This window comes from Panthera tigris, chromosome D2 (assembly GCF_018350195.1).
Source record: "Panthera tigris isolate Pti1 chromosome D2, P.tigris_Pti1_mat1.1, whole genome shotgun sequence".
NCBI classification, from domain to species: Eukaryota; Metazoa; Chordata; class Mammalia; order Carnivora; family Felidae; genus Panthera; species Panthera tigris.
The window spans coordinates 9592921-9618410 of record NC_056670.1 but is presented as its reverse complement, the minus strand read 5'-3'; the positions used below and the strand labels follow the sequence as shown (position 1 = coordinate 9618410).

General features: G+C 39.1%; 1 long non-coding RNA gene across 1 annotated transcript in view; it reads right to left on the bottom strand.

The window, feature by feature from the left end:
- The window catches only part of LOC122231733, a 152357-nt gene extending 128859 nt beyond the window's left edge, over positions 1-23498 (bottom strand). The window contains exon 1 of the long non-coding RNA XR_006208970.1: positions 23417-23498. This is a non-coding gene — a long non-coding RNA (uncharacterized LOC122231733). The remainder of the gene's footprint in view (positions 1-23416) is intronic.
- Positions 23499-25490: the final 1992 nt, after the last annotated feature.

Sequence of the window (25490 nt, the reverse complement as noted above, 5' to 3'; positions counted from 1 at the left end):
GTAGATGGAGCTAGAATGTATTACACTAAGCAAAATAAGTCAGAGAAAACAAAACCATATGATTCCACTCATATGTAGAATTTAAGAAACAAAACAGATGAACATATGGGAAGGGAGCAACAAAAAAAGAGAAGAGAGGGAAACAAAACACAGGAGATTTTTTTTAATGTTTATTTACTTATTTTTGAGAGAGAGAAAGAGCACAAGCAGGGTAGGGGCAGAGAGAGAGGGAGGCACAAAATCCAAAGCAGGCTCCAGGCTCTGAACTGTCAGCACGGAGCCCGACATGGGGCTCGAACCCACGAACCATGAGACAATGACCAAGAGGAAATCAAGTCAGATACATAACTGGCTGAGCCACCCAGGTGCCCCAAACCACAAGAGATTCTTAATGAAGCAGAACAAACTGAGGGTTGATGGAGGGACGTGGGTGTGTGATGGGTGATGGGTATTAGGAGGGAGCTTGTTGGGATGAGCACTGGGTGTGTTGTATGTAAGTGATGAATCACTGAATTCTACTCCTGAAATCAATATTGCACTATGATTGCCTATGTTAAGTACTAGAACTTAAATAAATTAATTTTTTTTAAAAAGTAAAGCACTGCTTATACGTTATAGATTATTATGATTACAAACATCAACATTATTATTTATAAGATGCTGCTCTAAACATTGTAATGGATATTAAAAAGAATCGGAACATTTATAAAGCATAAGATCACAATTCTTAGCATATAATTCTTCAATAGTATTTATTGAATCAAATATAAAATCAATATGCTACAAACGGAACACAGTGGAATGTGGGTACAGAATAAAGGGTGAGCCAGAGCCTCATAAAACTAATGTGGAAAGTGAGTATTAAGATAATTTCTTCAAAAGGTGAGAAGTAGAACTTCATAATTTGGTGGGGAAGACAACATAAGGCAAAGAGCATTGGCAAAATTAAAAATGGCAGGAGTAATTATAAGCAGGGAACTGTAATGATAAAAGTGCAAAGAATTAGACAGTAACTAAAGGATCACAATTAGGGTCAATATTTGTGATGATGACGAAGTTGGAAATTTTTCTGTATATAGACCTAAGAAAAAGAGGTAAGGCAATCTAGGAACTGAATAAGAGGTAGCTCTTTTCACACAACCATCTCAAAGAGGTGATCTTTGCTTCACTTTAAAGATAGCTTTTCATCTATTCTCCAGTCTAATCTTTCAACTCTAGAATTAGACAACGAATTCTTCAGCATCCACATTTGCATGGCTAATATAAGTCAAGGCTCTAAGTTAATGTGTCCAAGAATGAACTTCTGCCCCCCTGCACCCAAGTCCTTGCTGCCTCAAGTCTTCTTCATCTCAGGAAACGTCACTCTTCGGTTAGGTGAACATGCTTGGAATCATTTTCAACTCCTTTGCTTCACTTACAACCCAAATCAAACCATCAGCAAATTCTATCAGCTTACCTATCAAAATATTTCCTAAAACTGAATGTACCTTTTCTCACCATTCCTACGCTACAGTGCTAGTCACACTGACAAATTCCAACAGCCTCTTAAATGGCCGCCATGCTTTCTCTCACTCTCCACCGTCTATAATCCAAACAGTAGAGAAAATTACTCTCTTAAAACATAAAAAAGTTAGTGCTACTCTCTTGCTCAAAGGCCTGCAGTTTCACTTAGAATAAATTCCAAACTCCATCCCATGACCTAAAGGATGACATGATCTCAGCCCTTACCTTCCTCCCTTACCTCACCTCTTCTATGACTATTTGCCCCTTAGCTGCCTGCTCTCCAGCCGCAGTGGCCTCCCTCATATATTCCTGGAAAACACCAGACAACACATTCCCACTGTGGGGCGGGGGGAGCTTTTGCACTTCCTCTTCCTCCTATTTGGCACACCCACCCCCTAGTCACGTGTTTCCTTCCTGTTTCCGTTCAAATGTCACCCCTTCAGAAAAGTCTTCTCTGCCATCTCATCTAAATATTAACTTTAAGCATTCTCTGTTCCGTTACCAAGCTTTATTTTTCTTCATTGCAATTATCATTGCAGACCCTGCCTTTTGTAGAACTTGTGTATTTGCCTGTAGTACGTCTCCCCCTGTTACAAATTAAGTGGTATGGGACATGCCATCTGTCTTACTACTGTGTTCCAAGCACCAGGGCCTGGAGTATAACGGACACTAGATAGATGTTTGCATTTAACGCTTATTAGTCTCCAGAGCCCTACTTTTTAATCAAGACAGTATGCGTTTGATATTTATGATTTTTATATATTACCATCATTTGAAGAACAAGACTAACTGAATCCTGCAGTTTTTCAACCATACTGCTCAGGCGTACGTTTAGCATTACAGAAGTGAGTCGCTACCTGACCCACTGCACACATTCCCGGGGGAAACCGTGTCTACATCCCTGCAGGTGAGCCTCCAGAGCAAAGTTCTGTTCTGCATGAACCCAATGGCCTGCCCCAGCCTACTGGCTTACCTATGGTCGATAGATTCACGGTCAGCCCACAGACACCACCTCCTTGGAACACTGGACAGAACCAATCATATTCATCTCTTGAGAGTTTAGAGATAGGACAGTTTGAGATGGAAATAATGAACAGAGCTGGATGATTTTAAGAAACTGAAAGCAGACAGCCATTCTAGGTGTTTTGCAAGCAAAAGACAAAGAGTAGGATGACAAGCAAATGTGCTGAGCGATGCCGAGATTCCCTGGCGATCTTTCAGGAGAGTCCTAGGAGGGACATAGAGAAGAGACCACCTTCCCAATTCAGCTCCAGCCTTTGTGTGTCTTAAAAATAAATCCCGAGTTTCTTTAGGCACTGAGGTAGACCACATTTCCTTGATCCCAAGAAAACCATGACATAATCTGCCTAATTATGGACTAAGAACTACATAGTGGACTAAGAACTATGGAACATCATCCATAGTCTTCTTTCACTTTTTTTTTTAACGTTTATTTATTTTTGAGACAGAGAGAGACACAGCATGAACGGGGGAGGGGCAGAGAGAGAGGGAGACACAGAATCAGAAGCAAGCTCCAGGCTCTGAGCCATCAGCCCAGAACCCGACGCGGGGCTCGAACTCGCGGACCGCGAGATCGTGACCTGAGCCGAAGTCGGACGCTTAACCGACTGAGCCACCCAGGCGCCCCTTCTTTCGCTTTTGACAGGAAGGGCGACTATAGGTTAAGTGGCAGAGTTCTGTTAATCGTCTATGAGGTTCATGCAATTTCATGTTTATCCATAAGTCACACAAGGCACTTTAACTACCTGTTCCTTATCTATGAACTTAGATGTTGTATTCACCTTATAAAAATATAATGAAATCAGCTACCAATAGAAGTCCCAGGGATGAAAGTTTGAACTGGAATCTCTGAGGCTACTTGCTGCTAAGCCATGCTTCCCAAGGTTAGCTCTCAATCAGCAAAGCAAAATATAGATTTGAAGCAATTATCTGGATAATTCAAGCAAAAACATTACTTTGACTTGAATTGCCTGAATAATTGCAAGTTAATAATCTCTTCACTACTGACCTCCTAGCAAGTCAATTGTCCAGGTAATAGAGACAAAGCATGGTGGTAGCTTCAATTACCCAAATAATTGCATGCTTGCTTCACTCAACCTTGTCAATGAGTCCTGGCCATGATGTGAAGAACATGAGTAGAGAAATGACCTGAGTTGACAGCTAAGGCCAGACCTATCAATGGGAGGTGAAAAGTCAGAGGACAAAAGTCAAGAAGGCTTTGTTAGGAGACACAAGTGTGTGAAGCAGGAACCGCTCGAGTGGGAAGAGCCACCTACTACAATGCCACTTGATGAGGACGGGAATGGAAGTGGGGAACGATGCACTCTGGTGATGAGAAATTCTCATATATGTGAGAAACGTGGGGGAATAAAATGGCCTTCTAAAATCCCAAAGAGTCACTATGCAATAGGCTTAGCTGTGGATTAAATCACAAAAGTTAAAAAATTTTTAAACCTAAGTCCAAAATAGTGTCATCCCTGTGCTTAGACATTGAATGTATTTTAAGTTTACTTATTTATTTGAGAGATAGAGAGAGAGAAAGAGAGCAGAAAGGGGCAGAGAGAGAGAGGGAGAGAGAGAATCCCAAGCAGGCTCTACACTGTCAGCACAGAGCCCGACATGGGGCCCGACCCCACAAACCGTGAGATCATGATTTGAGCCAAAACCAAGAGTCAGATGCTTAACTGACTGAGCCACCAAGGTACCCCCACACTGAATAATTTTAAGTATACTATTAGTAAAATTACATTCAACAAACTAAAAACACAAACACTCTCCACTCATAATTTATTTTTATAGTTTTTTACTAAAGTGTGATTTCCTCAATTTGCCTCTCTAATACTATGTACAGAGAAAAAAAATAGGTGTAATTTTAAATATAAATAATCTGAGCTGCACTAAATCAACAATGACCGTATTTCTAGAACTGCAGGCATTCATGAAATACTGACTCTATAGCTATAGTGCTTTAAATCCATCTTCCAATAAAATAATTTCCGCTGAAAGGCTGACTTCCCTGTGAGGAATTGGTCATTTGTGTTCTTTTTTTTTTTTTTTAATTTTTTTTTTAACGTTTATTTATTTTTGAGACAGAGAGAGACAGAGCATGAATGGGGGAGGGGCAGAGAGAGAGGGAGACACAGAATCGGAAGCAGGCTCCAGGCTCTGAGCCATCAGCCCAGAGCCCGACGCGGGGCTCGAACTCACGGACCGCGAGATCGTGACCTGAGCTGAAGTCGGACGCTTAACCGACTGCGCCACCCAGGCACCCCGGTCATTTGTGTTCTGAAAGTTATAACTGAATTATAGTTTAAGATATACTGATTTATCATATTCATTCAACAAACTTTTATTACACACCTACAGTGTGAGAACTAGCGTGCTTTCACATATACACATTTATTTGCACTGCAAAGCAAGTCAAACATCATCAATGCATTTCACCAAGAGTTACTTTATTTCTGTTATCAAAGCTGCAGCTTTTATATTAAAGTAAAACAGAAATCTAAACAGGACAGTGATATAAAGGGAACTAGTATCCGGATATTAATCCAGACTCTGTCCAATGACTGTGTTTTCTATACAATGTGCTTGTTGATATAGAATGTCAAGGTTTCCCTCCTACTAAAATTTCTGACTCTCTTTATTATAACCGAATCTACAGTAATACATTTTGTGTGCTATCAGTGATGGTAATTATTATTTATAACGTTGCCAAAGGCTTTTTTCGTACATTCCGCGACCCAAATGAATCTCTCTATTGGCAACCGATCTGTTTTCGTGAAAGAAAATCTGAAGTGTGCAGTTAAGAGAGTGGTTTAGTATTACCTGAGTGGTTTTTTTTGTTTTGATTTGTAAGAATTATCCCCGCTTTAATTTTTAGATACATTATAAGTTACAGTATACATGGAAATATACCAAATTACTTATGTCTGCATTTGTTATAGATCAGGTTTTTTTAATCTTTAATTGATTGATTGCTCTAAATTACCACTGGTCCTTCACTTGTATTTTGGAACACATAAAACCATATTTGAGGACTTAGTGTTGTTAATTCACTGTGTCTGATGTACACTCGGTCAGATATGGACCCTAGGCGAATGAATTACCCAAGGTTGTGCAAACCGGTGCTAAAGGCAGGCAGTGAGATGTTATCAGAGGAAATCAGCAAGGCAAGGCACAGCTTTGAGTTTACGTAAGAGGCAGTAGGGTACAAATAACTGATATGCCAAATCAGGTAAGGATCAGTTCTAGAAGCCACCCTGCGCTATATAAACAGCGTGTGTTTGTTCAGATGTCTGCCTTGATCATTTTCCTCCCTTTTTGTTCAAGGAATGCAAAAGCTTCAGGCTGATTGATCCCAGGAAAGAAGTCAAATGGGTTGTATGACCTACTTTGTGGCTCCGTTACCAATACCATAAGAGCAGTTACATTCAATTAGATGCCACTGATCTGGCAGTTTTTATCGGCTCTCCTCTAAAGCCTGCCGGTGTGCATGTGTGTGTGTCGGCACATGCCCACCTCTCCCTCCTTCTCCCTCTCTCTCTCTCTCTCTCGCTCGCTCTCTCCTCTTTCTCTCTCTCATTCTCTCATTTCTTACATAGTGACATTTCACAGTTGGCACCTATATTGGCCCTAGTAACGAAATACTAGGCCCTGGTAACAAAATGATATGTCAACAAGTTCACCGGGAGGCCATTCTGGAGGGATTATCAGGAAGGGTATTATTAGGAAAGCATTCCCATTTGCATTTGGTTCAATTTGGCTCTGGCTCCATCCACATTTGTTCTTCGATTTTTTTTTAACTGCTATGCATGTTTGAGGGGAAGCTGGATGACATTTTATTTATTTTAAGTTGTCTTTTTTTTTTCCCCTAAGAGCGGCAAAAGGAAGGATGTTTTTGAGAATAATCTTTTTTTAGTTACTGATTTCTACAAGCAAAAGCTTTTTCTTATATTTAAATAATTCCTTTTGTAAAACAGACTATGTAACTTTGAAAAACAGCTGCTATACAAGAGTACTGACTACTCGCCCTAACGATTTTCTACTCCACGAGGCGTTTCAGTGCTGTGTACTATCTTATTAAAAGTACTCTCCACAGCGCATTGGTAATCTAACTGTAACTATTTGACAATTATCCTTTCCTTTCCTAGCCTTTACACTGAAAAGCATCATGTGACAATGTGACAAAAGTGAACATGAAGCTGCATGGTGCATCTTGGATGTATGATGAACGGTACATTTGTGTTGGTGTTGTTTTTTTTAAGCACAGTTGGTCTTTTTCCCTGTTGTTCATTTTCAAATATTTACTGGGTAGCTACTGTATATACAGGACCGACCAGGGACGCTGAAGTGCACAAAGTATATAACCTCAGTGAACATGTCATCTATCACGGAAAATAAACTAGAGACACAAACACTTTGCTTCTGACCCGAAAAATAACATACCCTCTTCCGAGAGGAGGAAAAGGTATCCCCTAGATAGCAGATCTGAAGAAGATTCCCCAAGGATATGGTATTTGACGGAGAGGATGTTTAGGCCTTCCACATGGGAGATTAAAGGCTAAGAATCCAAAGCAAAGAGAGGGACCAGAGTAAGGAAAACACAGGCTGTCATAAGTCACTAGGAAGCTACCTATTTTGATGAAACCAAAAAAAAAACAACAAAAAAAACAAAAAAAATGATGTAAGAGAAGGGCTCAAAGGAGGACCAAGATTCAATCATAGTAAGTCTTGCGTGCCCATCATCCACAAAATAGAAAGAATATAACTGATGTCCAAAGAGAAGGAACGGTAAAGAGACCGCGTGCCTCCAAAAAGAAAGAGCCTAAGAAAGTCAGCCCCTTGCCATGTTCAGTTCCTACTTCCAACCTGTTCTGAAGCCCAGAGGCATGGCCGACTGTGCATAGGTCTGAGAATCCCCGTGTGTATGTGTGTGTGTGTGTGTGTGTGTGTGTGTGTGTTTAATTCATGTACACACAGGCTCTCATATCATAAGCCTCCCCGTTCTTTTATTGTCTCAAGATATTTGCAGTGTTTTTTAACTTGCAAATGAAGAAACATTCATAAAACCAAAAGTGAAACAGGACAGGACTCCAGGGAACCACTTATCACATATGTGAATAAATAGCAGGGGTTACTAGAAGCAGTACATGAAGAAAGTACAAAGTTATTTCCTGCCAGATACCGAACGGCTTAAACGTCTGATGCTAAGGACGAACAGAAGCTGAGAATAACCAACAGGAAAACTAATGACCCAACAAGTAGAGGAAAAGTCATCTGCACATTCTGCTTCACAGCGACTTCTGCGTGCACAGATCAAAGTTGTCACCTACAGCATTTCAGAGCATGAACGATTTAATCACAATTTCCTGTGTCTGAGGTCTTGGACTTTAATTTTATTTTAACATGCATGTTTTAGAGGTAAAAGGAAAGGGTTTTTAAACGCATCCTTAATTACAAAGGTCAAAAACAGAATATGATGTATTTTCAGCCCTATTCAAAACCAAACCCTAATGTCATTTCAAGGTGACACATCAGTTAGAGAAGCGATGTGGTCTTCAGTAGTGCTCAAATTTTAGCAAGCATCAAATAATCTGGGCAATAGTTAAGATGCTGTTTTCCTAGGCTTCACTCCTATATATTTTGATTCCTTAGATCAGATGTGTGGCCAAGAATCTCCACTTTTAACAAATATCCCAATTGGTTCTGATGCAGAGAGTTCCTGGATGAAGCCTTGAGAATTCTTTTTTTTTTTTTAAGTTTATTATTTATTTTTGAGAGACAAAGAGAAAGCACACACATAAATGGGGGAGGGGCAGTTGGGGGGGGAGAGAGAAAGAGAGAGAAAGAGAGAGAGAGAGAGAGAGAGAGAATCCCAATCAGCAAGCAGGCTGCTAGCTGTCAGCAGAGCCCAGTGTGGGACTCAAACTCCCAAACTATGAGATCATGACCTGAGCCAAAAGTTGGATGCTCAACCGATTGAGCCACCCAGGCGCCCTAGCCTGGAGAATTCTTATCACTGATCTTTAGTAAGCAGCTTGGGCCAGCAGAACAATCATCGACCTGTATGTCAGAAGTCACAACTTGTCTAAGGCTGTTTATTCAAACTAAAAAATATTAATTCTATCCTTCCCGTTTCAGTTACTGTCAAGTTAATATAATAGACCATGATTATAGTATTCATTGATCGCTATTCATGTTACAAGTCACAAGAGGGAAAGCTTGTTGATTCCCTGGGAAAGTTCCTTGAGTATCAAAGGAGTGCATGACTGAGGTTCTTTACAGGTACGAATTCGACAGCAAAATCAAATGTTTGCAGGGGGAAAAAAATCTCTTTGTTTTGATATAAAACGGGTTTCCTTTCTCAAGGCCTCATTCTTTCTCAGTGGCCAAGGGTTAACAAAATCATGACATTTCCAGGTATTCTTTTTTCTTTTAGTTTAAAACTTCACTTCCTTTGGGTAAATATTCAGTCAAATTCAAGTATTATTATTTCCATCACTATCCACAGCGCCTTACTTCCCCCTGTCTTGTGGCCTTCACCTCCCGCTCTTACTTCCTTCTCTTCAGCTGCTGGTGTCTCTCTGTTAGAGCTGCAGGTGGGAAAAGGGGAGTGGGCTGATGGGACTGTCCCTCAGGAGAGACACCACATGTCTGGTCTGGGTGGTCCTTTGCCTTCTACTGCTGCTGTCAAACCTCAATCCATCCCTGGAACTGTCTGTTTCAGCCTGGACAGTATCTGAAGCTGGGCTCAGCATATGAAGCATTCCATGTGTGTGGGTCCCCCGCGGGACTCCAGTGCAGGGAAGCATGGCTGCCCCCCTCAAAATCCGCGGTAGAGGGGGTTCCAGGCAGACCCTCTGGTGACAGAGCTCTCTTAATGCCATGGGTGGCCCCGTGTGATGCTGGGGAAATGGCTCGCCCTTCCTGATTTTTTCACAGGCGACTCTAGGCCTATTGGCAACTGGTGAATCAAACTCAGCTTTGAGGGAATTTGGGGCTCATCCTTGCCCTCTCCTACCAAGTTCTGTCACTCCCCAAACTCTACTACCCACACTGCCAAATCACTGCACTTGTCTCTAGGCATGTTTTACTGCGAAGCAGACATCCCTAAACTCTAGTCCCCTGTGCCCAGAATGGCCTCCCCAAGGTCCAGCAATGACCCTAGTGGCCCCCATTTTCAAGCAGAGACAGGTTGAGTACACAGCCTCCACCAAAGGGACCAAGAAAAGTCCAGTCTTCAACTTTGCTCTCTACTGCTTCTCTCTTTCCCCAGCTAAATTGTCTTTTTATCTCTTGTTGTAATAAACTGAAAAAACAAAAATAAAAATAAATAAAAAATTAATTTTGCCTCATTCATATTTGGTTTGAACCATAGGCTTCCGGATGCCAGTGTGGAGTATTCCTTCGGAATTCTGTCTTTTATTCCCTGCTGCATGCCGTCTCCCAAGAAACCATGCACTTTTAGTGTGGTTACCAGGCATGATAGGGAGTGTACTTACTTCTTAAACACAACAACAACAAATGATTAAGAAAAGGAATTAAACACACTGCTTATGCTTTAAGGCATTTACAACTGAATGGATGACTGAAGCAGACAATTATAACACAATGTGCTGATTACAATCACAGAGATGGGGGCCGGATCATCCTGGGAGTTCACAGTGGGGAGCCACTTGGACCCGACCTTGAGCCCTGGGAATATTTCTTGTGAGAAAGTGCTATTGGGTCCAAGGTAAGGTGGTGGATGGAGAAAGGCTAGCAGAATGGCCAGCTGGAGCAAATTACAACACAACCTGCTAATTACTCCCCAGGAGTCACCAGTTCAATTGTAAATGGCTTAAGTATATAAGCAGTGTATTTTAGTTTGTCTCTGATCAACATTTCTGTATCAGTGGCACTTAACACTGAAACTTGGTAGAGGCTCTTAAATTTTTTTTTAACTACTTTGCTAATATATTAATTACATTAAAACTAATGCAATTACTACTACTGCTACTAGATAATGAAATACTGCATCAAAGATTTGTCATGTAGCATATAAGAACTGCTTAAATGTAATGGAGGCCTGGGGGGCCCAGTCGGGAAAACATCCAACTTCAGCTTAAGTCACGATCTCGAGGCTCATGGGCTCAAGTCCCACATCAGGCTCTGTGCTGACAGCTTAGAGCCTGGAGCGTGTTTCAAGTTCTGTGTCTCCCTCTCTCTCTGCCCCTTCCCTATCATGCTCTGTCTCTTTCTCAAAAATAAACATTAAAAAAAATTTTTTTAAGTACCACCAAGGGGGGCGCCTGGGTGGCTTGGTCAGTTGAGCGTCCGACTTCGGCTCAGGTCATGATCTCATGGTCCGTGAGTTCGAGCCCCGCGTCGGGCTCTGTGCTGACAGCTCAGAGCCTGGAGCCTGTTTCAGATTCTGTGTCTCCCTCTCTCTCTGCCCCTCCCCTGTTCATGCTCTGTCTCTCTCTGTCTCAAAAATAAATAAATGTTAAAAAAAAATTTTTTTAAGTACCACCAAGGGCTCCTGGCTTGCTCAATCAGTACAGTATGGGACTCTTGATCTCAAGGTTGTAAGTTCGAACCTCACATTGGGTGTAGAGATTCCTTAGAAACCAAAATAAATGAAACGTAAATAAATAAATAAATAAATAAATAAATAAATAAATAAATAGTCACCAAGCAGGTGCCAAGCACCACTATTAGATTCTAGCTCCTGGGGAACACATATGGTTGGTGAATGGCCTTTTTGTCTAGTGGCAAAGACACAGACAATTATAGTCAATGTGACGAGGGTTCTATGGGACATAGAAAAGTCTGTTGGGAAAGAGAAGGGCAAACCTTACCTAAGTAAGTCGGAGAAACAGGTACACAGAGTAGATTTGAAGATGAAAAGAGTTTGCAAGGCAATGGAAGTTCCAGCCTGTGCCAACACAAGATGGTGAAAAGCCCAATCTGAGGATCAGGGGGTGGCTGGTCTGGCTGAAACATGTGTTATGTTGGCTCAGGTAGGAGATAAGGCAGGAAAGAGGTGTCACATGACACAGAAAGCTAATAATAAGACCAATGCTGATAGTGCACTATGAGCCCCTACTATGTTTAAGGATTAGGCTTAAAACAAGCAGTGTGTGGGGTCTATGCTTAATCTTCACAACATGAATATTGTTAACCATTTATACCATGTAAAGCTTTGCCCAGAGCTTCATCCGTTGCTGTCCATTACGCAACAAACAGAAGTTGGTTAATACTGGTTATATTTGTTGATTATTAAATTCTCACTGTCCCAGGACTGCACATTTGTGATTACTGAAAACCTGAAGCCAGGAAACACAGCCCATGCTAATCCTCAAGCAGTTAAGAAGCAATTCTGTGACTTCATTGAATTCATACTGTCTCACTTTCAAATGAAATCCACAGAGTCATCCTCCCCCAAACCTGGTATGAATCCATATGCTTCCCTTCTGGATTCAATGTCAAAACTTCCAAATTATACTGCTGTTCTGACTCCCTATCTGTGTAATGAATCCCCAATGGGATTGGTCCCGTGAGATGACACATTGCCATTTCCTGCCATGGGTCTCTATCTGTTGCACCTGATGGTGAATTAAAACCAAGTACCTCAACTCTTTTCCCTCATCAGATAACTAGATGGGCTGTCTTGGAACCCAAATCATCCACTTAAAAGTTTTGCAATTGGTACTGATGCTTATCCTCTTTAAAGGTCAACTTTAAGGTATACTCTCCCTGAACACCAGCCCAGATAACTTTCCTTGTATATTCTTCTTTCCAGACCAGGTCATCCTATAGCCTCTTCATGCCTTCTGCACAAACCCATGAAGGCTACAGAATTGAATAAGCTTTAAGAATAAACAACCAAATAAACAAATAAGTAAATAAATTAATATATATTAATATATAAATAAATTAATATATAATAAATAAAATATATTAATAAAATATAATAAATAATAAAATAATATATATTAATATATATAATGTTTATATTCAATATAGTTAACAGAATAATGGCCTCCCCAAAAAGTCCACATTGTAATCCCTGGAATCCATAAAAACATTGCTGTAAATGGAAAAGAACTTTGCAGATGTGATTAAATTAAGGGTTGGTAGATTCTTGAGATAGAAACATTACCCTAGATTATCACATGGACCAAAGTAATCATAGGGAACCTTCTAGGAGGGAGGCAAGAGGGCCAGAGTCAGAACAAGAGATGCAAAAATGGAGTCCAGGTCTGGAGTGAGGCACTTGCAAGTTAGAGGAAGCATTCTGGCACCCAGGAGTGCAGATGGCCCTGAGGAACTGGAAAAGGTACAGACACAGGCTCTCCCCCGGACCCCTTAGTAGAATATAGTCCTGCTGACACTCCTTTCTAAACTCCTGACTTCCAGAACCATAAGAAAAATAAGTAATAAATAAGTAATAAATATATAATAAATATATAATAAATAAGTAATAAATAGTTACTTATATAATATATAAGTAATAAAAAAGTAAATAAATATATAATAAATAATAAGTAATAAATTGTATAATAAATATTACTATATTATAATAATATATATAACATATATGTAATACACAAACACATAATAGAATATTATTCTATATAAAAAGAGTGAAATCTTGCCATTTGTAACAACATGGATGGAGCTAGAGAGTATAATGCTAAGTGAAGTAAGTCTGTCAGAAAAAGACCATAATAAACAAGCAAAGGAAAAAAGAGACAGACAAAAAACAGAGAACAAACCCATGGTTACCAGAGGGGAGGGGGGATGGGTGGGGGGATGGGTGAAGTAGATGAAGGGGATTAAGAGGACGCTCATCTGATGACCACTGAGTAATGTATGAAATTGTTGAATCACTATATTGCACACCTGAAACTAATATAACACTCTATGTTAACTACACTGGAATTAAAATTTAAAACTTTAATAAAAAAAAAAGAATCTAGAAAATAAAGAGCAGATTGAATCTAAAGTAAGTAGAAAGAAAAAAAGATTGAGGATGAGAACAAATTCCAATGAATAAAAACCAGAAAAACAGTAGAAAAGTTAAACAATATCAAAATTAATTTCTCTGAAAAGACTAATAAACTTCTCATAAGAGTCTTCTGCCTGCAAAAGAAAGCAGGACAGAAATTGCCAGTATTTGAACTGAAGAGTGGATATAATTTCATATTCGTGGCCTAAGACTGCAATAACAAAGGACCACATACTTTGTGGCTTAAATAACAGAAATTTATTCTCTGGAGCACAGAATTACAAAACCAGAAGCCTCTAGGGAGGCTCCTTCTTTGCATGTCTCTGGCTTCTGAGGGCCCCAGCATATTCCCCGGGTACAAGCACGGGTGACGTCTGTGCCTCCCACTTCACACGGCCATCTTTTCCTTGCGTGTCTCTATGTCCTCACAGAGTGCTCTCCTCTCCGTGTCTCTCTCTTCTTTTTACAAAGTCATACTGGATTAAGGGCCACCTTACTGCAATATGAACTCACCTTAACCTGACTAATTATATCTGCAGTGACCCTATTTCTAGATAAGGTCACATTCACAGGACTTCAACATTATCTTCTGGGAGGGCACAATTCAACTCCTAATACACTACAGCTGGCCTCTGAATAATGCAGGGGTTGAGGCGCTGACCCCTGCACAGGTAAAACTCCACATATAACTGACTCCCCCAGACCTTAACTATTGCCTACTGTTGACCAGAAGGCTTACCGATAACATAAACAATTAACACACATTTTGTATGTTGTATATATTACACATTGTATTTTACAATAAAGTAATCTAGAGGAAAAAATGTTAAGGAAATCATAAGGAAGAGAAAATAGATTCACAGTAATGTACTGTACAAAATATCCATGTATAAGTGGATTATATTGTTCAAGACTCAACTGTATAAGCATTAAAAAGATAAAGTCAACACTAAAACAACTTTATGTCAATAAATTTCACACTATAGTGGACACATTCTTTGAAAACAGTAAATTGTAAAGCCAGAAAAAGAAGAACTAAGAAATTTAAATAGCCTTATACTAGGTTAAAAAATGTAAATGAATAGCTAATATCGCAAAGAAAACCTGAGGCACAAATAGTTTTCCTACTGGTTCTGTCAAACATACAGACTTACACAAACTCTTCCAGGAAATAAAGGAAGAGAGAATACCTCTCAAGTCATTTTATGATGCTGGAATTACCCTGATACCAAATGAAGACAAGTATTTGGTAGCATTAAAAAAAACAGTACATAAGTATCTCTCAGAAACATACATGCAAAACCCCTTTAAAATAATGTTAGCTAAAAAACCCCAATCAAGCAATATATAAAAAGGAAGCACTTCATGACCAAGTGAGGTTAATTCCAGAAATATAAATTTAGTTTAACATTAGAAAAATCAATCATTTACTTCACCACCATGATTGAATAAAGGATTAAACACTGATTATCAGATAAAGCAGGGGACTGAGTTTGATACTCATTAAAGATAAAAAAAAGAACTCCATAACAAACTAAAAATGGTAAGGTATTTATCAGCATCCAGGAAAGGGCATCCAGGAAAAAAATATAGCTAAGTTCACACCCAATGGAAAACTGCTACAGGACGCGACTCCAATTTACAAAATAATCAATTGTATCTCAATAGAGAAGCAATAAAAGTTGAAAAGTGGATTTTATTCTATTTTTTTATTTTTTTTAAACGTTTATTCATTTTTGAGAGATGGGGAGAGACAGAACACAAGCAGGAGGGGCAGAGAGAGAGGGAGATACAGAATCCGAAGCAGGCTCTAGGCTCTGAATTGTCAGCACAGAGCCCGACTCCAGCTGAACCGCAAGATCATGACCTGAGCTTAAGTCGGATGCTTAACTGACTGAGCCACCCAGGCGCCCTGAAAAGTGGATTTTAAAACAAATCCACCTAGAATAGCATAAAATATATAAAACATTTAGGATTCAATTTAAAAAAGATGTTCAAGGGGTGCCTGGGTGGCTCAGTCGGTTAAGAGTCTGACTTCAGCTCAGGTCACGATCTCACCGTCCGTGGGTTCGAGCCTGCGTCGGGCTCTGGGCTGATGTCTCAGAGTCTGGAGCCTGCTTCCGATTCTGTGTCTCCCTCTCTCTCTCTGCCCCTCCCCCGTTCATGCTCTGTCTCTCTGTCTCAAAAATAAATAAACATTAAAAAAAATTTAAAAAATAAATAAATAAAAAAGATGTTCAAGAACACAACACTGAAAACTACCAAATGGTACAGAAAAAAAATTTTTAAGACCTAAATAAATTAATGGATATATTGTACCTGTTGACTGAAAAACTCAAGATTATTAAAAAGCCAATTCCCTTCAAATTAATGTATAAATTTAGTATATCTGATTCAAAATCCAGATAGGTTTTTAATAGAAATTTAAAAGCTGATTCTGAAATTTATATAAAAATGAAAGTAACCAAATAACCTTAAACAGCCAAAGATTAGCTAAAATTGCCAAATATAGCCAAAATAATCTCTTAAAAATTTCATGTTTTATATAATCCAAATTAAAATCCTTTTATTTATCTACACTAATTATGGCAACTGATAATGTGTAAGAATAAACAAATATATTAACAAAATAGACTTAGTATGGGAACAGAACCGTACATTTGTAATTAATAAGCTTTCAACGCCTGAGATAATTAAATGAGAAAAGAAAGTCTTCCCAAAAGTGGGGCAAAAACAGTTGAATTAACATTTGGGGGAACTTTATCATTTTTAAAATTTTATTTTACAGAGAGAGAGAGAGCTCACAAGTGGGGGGAAGGGGAGGGCCAGAAGGAGAGAGAGAGAATCTTAAGCAGGCTCTATGCTCAGCACAAAGCCGGATGCAGGGCTCAATCCCATGACCCTGGGATCATAACCTGAGCAGAAATCAAGAGTAGGATGTTCAACCGACTGAGCTACCCAGGCACCCCCAGCATATGGGAAAATTTTAAATTGAACTCTGCATCATACCATATGCAAAAATCATTCTGTCATGGATCATAATAATGAGTGTAGATGCCAAAACTATAAAGCTTTTAGAAGACATGCAAAAACACCTTCATGAATTTAAGTTACACAAAAAACATCTTAGGGTGACAAAACTATTAGTTAAAAATATCTTTCATGGGGCGCCTGGGTGGCTCAATCGGTTAAGCGTCCGACTTCAGCTCAGGTCACGATCTCGCGGTCCGTGAGTTCGAGCCCCGAGTCGGGCTCTGGGCTGATGGCTCAGAGCCTGGAGCCTGCTTCCAATTCTGTGTCTCCCTCTCTCTCTGCCCCTCCCCCGTTCATGCTCTGTCTCTCTCTGTCTCAAAAATAAATAAACGTTAAAAGAAAAATCTTTCATGAAAATTTGATTTCATTAAAATCAAAACTTCTCCTAATCAAAAGACCCCATTTAAAAAATGAAATGGCAAGCAACAGGCTGGAAGAAAATATAGACAATCAATGACAAAGAATATACAAAGAACTTGTAAAAAATAATAAAAGAAAAATTTGTATCCAGAATATATAAAGATTTCCTACAAAACAATAATCAACAGAAAAATAACCCTTATGTAAAGTGGGCAAAACATTGCAAAAGACATTTCACAAAAGAAGATATATAAGTGGCCAGTAAGCACATTAAAATGTCCAATATTACTAGTCATAAGGGAAATTAAAATTAAAATCAAAATGAGATGCCTTGTCAACCACTCAAATGGCTAAAATTTAAAACGAGGTCAATGCCAAATATTGCAAAGATGTGAAGCAACAGGAACATGTTTAGACTGCTGAGGGAAATGTTAACTGGTTCAGCCAGTTTGGAAACCCTTCTGTCCATTCGTGTGTGTGTGTGTGTGTGTGTGTGTGTGTGTGTGTGTGTGTGTGTTAATGAAATACACATCTACCAGGGGCACCTGGCTGGTTCTGTCAGTACAGCAGGTAACTCAGTCTCAGGGGCATGAGTTCAAGCCCCACATTGGGCATAGGGCTTACTTAAAAAATGAAGAAAGAAACAAAAGAAAAGAAAAGTAAAGAGGAGAGGAGAGGAGAGGAGAGGAGAGGAGAGGAGAGGAGAGGAGAGGAGAGGAGAGGAGAGGAGAGGAGAGGAAAAGGAAAAGGAAAAGGAAAAGGAAAAGGAAAAGGAAAAGGAAAAGGAAAAGGAAAAGGAAAAGGAAAAGGAAAGGAAAGAAAAGAAAGGAAAAGGAAAGAGAGAAAGAAATCAAGAAAGAAAGAAGGGAGGGAGGGAAGACATTTTTCCTTCTTCAAAAGAATGTACACTTTTTACCACATGATCCCACAATTTGATTCTTAGGATCCACACAGAGAAATGGAAATGTATGTCCACAGAAACAATTGCACAAGAATGCTCGTAGCAGATTCGTAATAACTCAAAACTGGAAGCAATTCAATTCCCATTAACAGACACATGGATTAATAAATTGGACATTTGTGGGATGAGAATATTTAGTTTTAAAAAATAAATTGGGGTGCCTGCCTGGCTCAGTCAGTAGAGGATGTAACTCGATCTCAGGTTGTGAGTTCCAGCCTGATGCTGGGTATAGGGATTACTTAAAAAAAATTAAAAACTCAAATACGATAAATTAACTCTCTTCGAAGTGTTTCTTTTTTAAAAGATTTTAAAAAAATGTTTATTTATTTTTGAGACAGAGCATGAACGGGGGAGGGTCAGAAAGAGGGAGACACAGAATCGGAAGCAGGCTCCAGGCTCCGAGCTGTCAGCACAGAGCCCGACACAGGGCTCGAACTCACGGACTGCAAGATCATGACCTGAGTTGAAGTCGGATACTCAACCGACTGAGCCACCCAGGCGCCCCTCAAAGCGTTTCTTAATAACAAAGGTAAAAACAATAACTTTTCAGAAGAAAAAAACTGGCAGACATCATCTTAACCAGGTATCCAATGTAAACATCACAACTAATAGGTCAAAACAACATTATGAGCCTCCTGATAGGATGCACTGAGAAAGATACATCATCACTCCTATGCTATTCCTGTCAAAAAATGCATAGCCCAAATCTAATAATAAGGAAATATCATACAAACCCAAATTCAAAGACATTATACAATGCCTCCGACTCTTCAAAAATGTCAAGGTTATGAAAGAAAATGTCAGACTGAGGAACTGTTCCTAATTAAAAGATCCCAAAGAGACCTCAAAAGTAAATGTAATACTTGATCCTGGATTGGATCCTGAACCAAAAACAAACAAGCAAATGACAAACAAAAAGAGCCAAAAACCACTTTTTTTCCCATCTATATAGGAAAATATTGGGACATTTGGTAGAGTTTTAATAAGGTGTCTAGATTGGATGTTAGTATTATATCAATGTTGATATTCTGACTTTAATAATTACACTAATGTTCTGCAAGAGAATGCTGTTTTGAGGAAATACACAGGAAATATTTAGGGTTAATGAGGCATAAAGTCTACAACTTACGCCAAATGACTCAGAAAGGGAAAGAGAAAGCAAATGTGGTAAAATATTAACAGTTAGCACCTTGGATGAATGGTATGCAGAAATCCCTTGATTCTTGCAACTTTTACGTATCTTTTAAAAAGTTTTCAAAAAAGCTACACTGATACACACAGCATGGTTGAAATTCGTTATTATTATGTTGAGTGAAAGAAGCCAGATCCTAAAGGTACAGACCATATAAAGCTCAGAACAGGCAAAACCAATCTATGATGACAGAAATCACAACACAGTTTTTTGTGGGCGTTAGAGATGGACTGTAGAGGGGCACCAGGAAACTAAGAAGGAAAAAAAAACAGGAAATAAGGACATTTCAGATTATATTTTGCTGTGAAGCAGGAAGAACTGAAGCAAGCCCCTCTCTGGCCCTACCTTAACAGATCAATTGTTCTGTAATAGTTGATTACGTAGAACATCTTTCTTCCAGAGGCATCATATCAGTTAAATGAGATGGAAGAATTTTTGTATTGTTCTTTTTTTACTGACTTCTTGCATTAATTTGCTATATAGGTGAAATGTGGACTCTTAGGGAAGCTGTTTTTGATTCTTCTAAAGCAATTTTTTAAAAGAAATACATGCTTTAAAAATGTGTAAAACTAATAATAAATTAACAGTATTAACAGTTCACAATTACCGATTACTTAGAACATGCAGATACCACGTAAAGTATTTTGTATGTATCGTGTCACTGAATTACTGTGATTATTCCCATTTTACAGATAAAGAAACTAAGGTTCAGAAAGTGTAAGCAACTACGAATTTGCACAGAGGCAAAGCTGGGTCTGGAACCCAGATATTTGTTAACCCAGCTGTCCTTATTCAACAAATATTCGGTCCATCTGTTGTTCAGGGTATATGATATGAGTATCACTTCCTTTCTGTGACAGAGTCTGCGTAAACAAGGAGAACCACATATCTAATTCTGATCTTTGTAGAAAATTGATAACCCCGCATCTCTCACATGCATTACAGAGACAGGATAGCATGTTGGATCTTGCCATGTATCATTTCAGAGTAATGTAAAAAAACCTTAGTAAAGACTTGATCAAATATATTTGTATTTATTTATTCCATTAGGAGTTCAAATAAAGTATGCATTCTGTTGAGGCTCTTCTGTGGTTTTATAATCGCTGATGAAATTCACTAATACCAGTACCCCCAATACCAATGCCAGGAAATTTTTTCTGTTTACTAGGGGATCTAAGTAATGATAATAAAGAAAACCAAAATGACCATTTATCATTGCAGACCACTTTTTTTTTTGAGAAAAAGAGTGGGGGGAGGGAGAGAGAGACAGAGACAGAGACAGAGAGACAGAGAGAATCTTAAGCAGGCTCCATGCCTGTGGGCCAGGGCTCAGCTCTGACCTGAGCTGAAAGTAAGAGTTGGATGCTTAACCAACTGAGCCACCCAGGCACCACCCCTGCCCCCTGCAAAACACTTTTAAATCAATGCAACATGTCTACTGTTTAGAACCTTCATGTGAATACCATTCTGCAGATAGAATTTCAATTGCAAATGTTTCTTCATTTTCAGTATTAGGAGAAATCTGGTTGATTTGCACTGTTTGTCATACTATTTGAATACTACGTTAAAAAAAAATATATATATATATATATACATAGAGAGAGAGGGGGAGAGAGAGAGAGAGAGAGAGAGAGAGGCTGAGTAACTAGCCCAAGTTTATTGAGCCATATATACACCAACAGATGTAGACTACCTCCTTGAATTACCTCTTTTTTCCTGTTTTTGTTTTTTGTTTTGTTTTGTTTTGTTTTTTTGAGACTCAATTGACATATTTTGACATGTATTCATTTTAGGTGTACAAATAATGATTTGATTTATGTAAACATTGTGAAGTGATTCCCAAATAAGTTTACTTAACCTCCATTATCTCACATAATTACCGTTTTTTCCCTTGTGATGAGAATTATTTAGATTTATTCTTTTAGCAACTTTCGAACATACAATAGAGGACTGCTACAGTCACCATGCTGTACGTTCCATCCCCACAGTCACACTCACTTTACAACTGGAAGTTTGTCTGTTCTGGTAACTTTCATACAATTCCCTCACCAGCACCCCCACCCCACCCTCCGCACCTGGCAACCACCCAACTTTAACTCATTCTTTCACCTCAGTTATTTCACAGGACGTAGATAAAACATATTTCATTAGAGCAAGATCAACATTTTATTTCTAGTAATAAAGAAAAAGGTGTACGAGGAGACATTCTATTTTCACACCACCTTTTTTTGTCCTATGAACGTACAGCCATTGGGATGGCAGAAAAGCCAAGAAAAATCTACAGCAGCTGACACAACACTCTGATATTATTGAGTGTTGAGCCAATTCGAGAACTACCTCTCTCTACATTTCTTATAATCAGAGATATCTATCTAAAGTCGCAGTTACTTAGCTATGTTGTTATTTTCATCCCAACACATTGCTAATACAATATGTTTATTAATCCCTTTAATTCTACTTGCCACATACCAACTTTTGCATGAATTCTACCTTTTTTTTTTCTTAAGAGTCTATTTTTAAGTAATCTCTACACCCATCACGGGGCTCAAACTCATAACCCTGAGATTAAGAGTCACGTGCTCTATAGACTGAGCCAGTCAGGTGCCCCTCAATTCTACTCTTTCTCAAAGTACAACTCACCACCCTCATGGCCTTCTTATGTATGTAAGTGAGTTTGACTTTTAGTCTACTCCCAACAAACCAGTAAATGAATACATTTGATATGTGTTTACCTATTTCTAGTTTAATAGTTATGTTTTGTATTATATGTATTCTTTTATTCCTCCCGTGAGTCTTGAAATAAACGCCCCCCTTTAGTTGGCTAAAGCTAACTGGTGTTGATGTCCTTTGTTTCCATCCTTAAGGGTATCTGTCTCCACAGCTACTGTGAGTTCTCCCTCTCACTCAGACCCTAGGCCTCTGCCCTCACGTTTTCCATGCTTGTTTTCTATTTGTTGTGCTTCTTGGAATCAGGAATCAGGTGAACATCATCCTCCCCACAGAATGTTTTCCTCTTTTCCATTCCTTCCCACGAGCTATAATATGCTGACCCTGCCTCCATCTCTGACCACCTGTGATGTTCCTCACGGACTTGGTCTCGCTCACTTAGCACTCACGGAGTACTCACATATGTTGCTCTAAACATTTGCATTCCGCACTTGTAAGCCTCCTCTCTTTGCCTTTTGGGGAGCATATTCATTCTCACCATTTTGATGGAAATGGTGCTGGACTGGGAGCCAGGTCATGTCCCCACCCACAGGCCAATTTCTCAACTTCTCCAGATCTCAATTTTTCATTTGCCAATGAATAGTTTTCTTTAAGGCAACTGTTCCAAAATATTCACTAGCTACTGAAATCTGCATCTCAGATCCTTCCTTGTGACCATTTTCACTCCTTGTTCCACGGTTCTGTTTTTTTCAAGTCAGTATGATTAAAACCAACCATTTCCTCTTTCTTTTCCTAACTTTGTCCTCTTCAGTTGGTCATTCCTTCTTCCACTCCTGTGTCTCCTCCATGACTATACACTCTCCCATCTGTCTTGTTTTCATTAAATACAGTTTTTATCACAGTATTTGGCTCTTCTGAAAATTTGATTAACTTTGTTTTATTTAAGATATTGAGATTAACTTCTGTTTTCTTGCATTCGGTACTCTTTACAATCTGGGCTTAGCGTACCTGTCAAGAACATTCTCTACCACTCTCTTTTACTCTCTGCACTTCTAAACCCAATTCCCTAAATGCTTGAGAAAAAAAATCACGTTTGCCCTTTCTGCTCATAGCTTTGCTTATACAGTCTCCTCTTAGAAATTTTCGTCCAATATCCTATAAACAACTAAATTGCCTATTTGAAAACCCCTTTCTCCATGAAGTCTTCTAGGAATGATCCATATTATTGATCATTTCACTCTTTTCTGAAATCCTATTCAACTAATGATCTGCATATCACAGATAATTATTATTGTTAAGACTTTAGACTTCACATCTTAGATTTCATGTATATATTTGTGACCCTGTATGGTTTGCTAACTGCTTCATGTGGGTGAGTGAACACTTCCCAGTTTCCTACAGGCATCCCAGGGCCAGGCCATATCTCTTGTGTCTATCATTTGTCACTCATCTATTGAGTGGACCAGACATATTAGTGACGGTCCCTTCCAAAACTAGGAAAACTGTTAATATTTTTCCAAATTTATGGTTGAAAACAATAAGGTTCTGTGGGATTCAGTCATTGACTCAAATTTACACAGTGATTAAGTGTGGAAGCCAAGACCTGGCTCCAAATCAGCCTTACTCTAAATCCCAGGCTTTAACTTGTTAATTGAGCTAGTAAAGAGCCTCAGAAAGTACTCACCCTTTAGAAATTGTCACCAGCTCTATGACTCTGTAGGGAGCAGGGGAGATATAGAGTGCAATTCAAGTACTTGAAACTTTTTTCTCAGAGACCACACTTAAACATAGTGGTACAATGCAATCAGTAGTAGGAAGTTCCCACACCTGAGATGATGCAACATTTCCAATATTTCACAAGTGAAGTCTGTGTCAGCTCATGACTTACTGGACAATATAGTAGTACTTTGGTCTTGTCACACACGTTGGGTAAACTCATCCGTTTACAGTAAACCACTGTTCTAAACCATGAAGAAAGGAGTGGGAAAAATAAAAATTGTAGCCTTGGAATTCGTAAGTGCAGAATTAAGATATGGTTTAATCTGGGAAAGATTTATTTATCTCACTTGATAAAATTTAAGTTAAAAACATTTGGGATTCGGGGCACCTGGCTGGCTCAATGGGTTGAGTGCTGCACTCCGGCTCAGGTCACGATCTCATGGTTTGTGAATTGGAGCCCTGCATCAGGCTCACTGCTGTCATCGCAGAGCTTGTTTGGGATCCTGTGTCTCCCTCTCTCTCTGCTGCTCTCCTGCTTTCTCTCTCTCTCTCTCAAAAGTAAATAAACATTTAAAAACCATTTGGAATTAAATTAAATATAATTAAATATAATGATTCAAAAATGTGTGTCTGTGTATGTGCACGTGTACTTATATGCACATGCATATAAACATACATATAAATAAAGTCCTTAGGAAATTTTTTGTTGTTGAGAGACTTTTTTATCTTCTCTCCACATTCCATTCTTATCCTTAACTTGGTATAAAACTAGCACACATCGGGGTGCCTGAGTGGCTCAGTCTGTTAACGGTCTGACTTAATTTCGGCTCAGGTCATGATCTTACGGTCATGAGATCAAGCCCCATGTGGGGATTCTCTCTCTCTCCCTTGACCCCTCTCCACAGTTCAGCTCTCTCTCTAAAGAAAACTTAGCACAGATCTCTTTTCTTAAAAATGTTTATTGGGGGGGGGGGCACAAGTGGGGGAAGGGCAGAGAGAGAAGACACAGAATCTGAAGGAGGCTTCAGACTCCAAGCTGTCAACACAGAGCCCAACTCTGGGCTCAAACCCACAAACTGTAAGATCATGGCCTGAGCTGAAGTTGGATGTTTAACCCGCTGAGCCACATAGGTGCCCCCATATCTATTTTTATATTAGGATCCATTAAGCCTGCATTTGAGATACATTTGAATTTGAAAAAAAAATTAGTCTGACAACAGAAATAGAGTTGTCTTGAGTATTTACCAGTCGTGAGAAGGAGGTAAATGTGAAAACTCAAAATGGGTATAGGATTGGTTAGTACATCCAGACCCCTGGAAGAACACTGAGATGAGGTTCACACAGCAAAGCACACGACACCTGGGACATGGGTGTCACTGATTATCGTTAAGTTATGGAGTACAGTTTAGATAACTAATGGGACTCTGTCAGAGTAAAGAGAACCTAAGTGAATTTTAGATCAATGACCTTAGAAATTTAACTTTCCTGAGAAACAATTTATATTATAAAAGTCTGTTTATTCATTTGAATAAACACCCATCGAACACCTATTCTGTGCCTAATGCTCTAATAAATGCTGTTGATGAGGAAAGATAGCAAGACTGGACCTTGTCCCCAAGAATTTCACAGTCTAAATGAGACATTAAAGCATAAATTACAATGTGACATATACTATAGGGAAAAATATTAAAAGCGGCTTGCAAAAGGAGCTGAGAAAACTAAAGATGAGACATTTCTAAATGCAGTTAGGATTTGAACTGAGCACTGACTCATGAAAAAAGTTGCTACACAGAGCTTCCCAGCATGTTTGCTTCCTAGCATATACTGCAAAATAGTTTATAGTACAGTTTCCATTAACACTGTGCCAACTTTAAATTCAAGTTCTTGCCCGATAAGTGATTAAAATAGGTTTTCTTTTTTCTTTCTTTCTTTCTTTCTTTCTTTCTTTCTTTCTTTCTTTCGAGAGAAAGCATGAGCTAGAGAGGGGCAGAGAGAGAGGAGGAGAATCCCAAGCAGGCTCCGCCCTCCGTGCTGAGCAG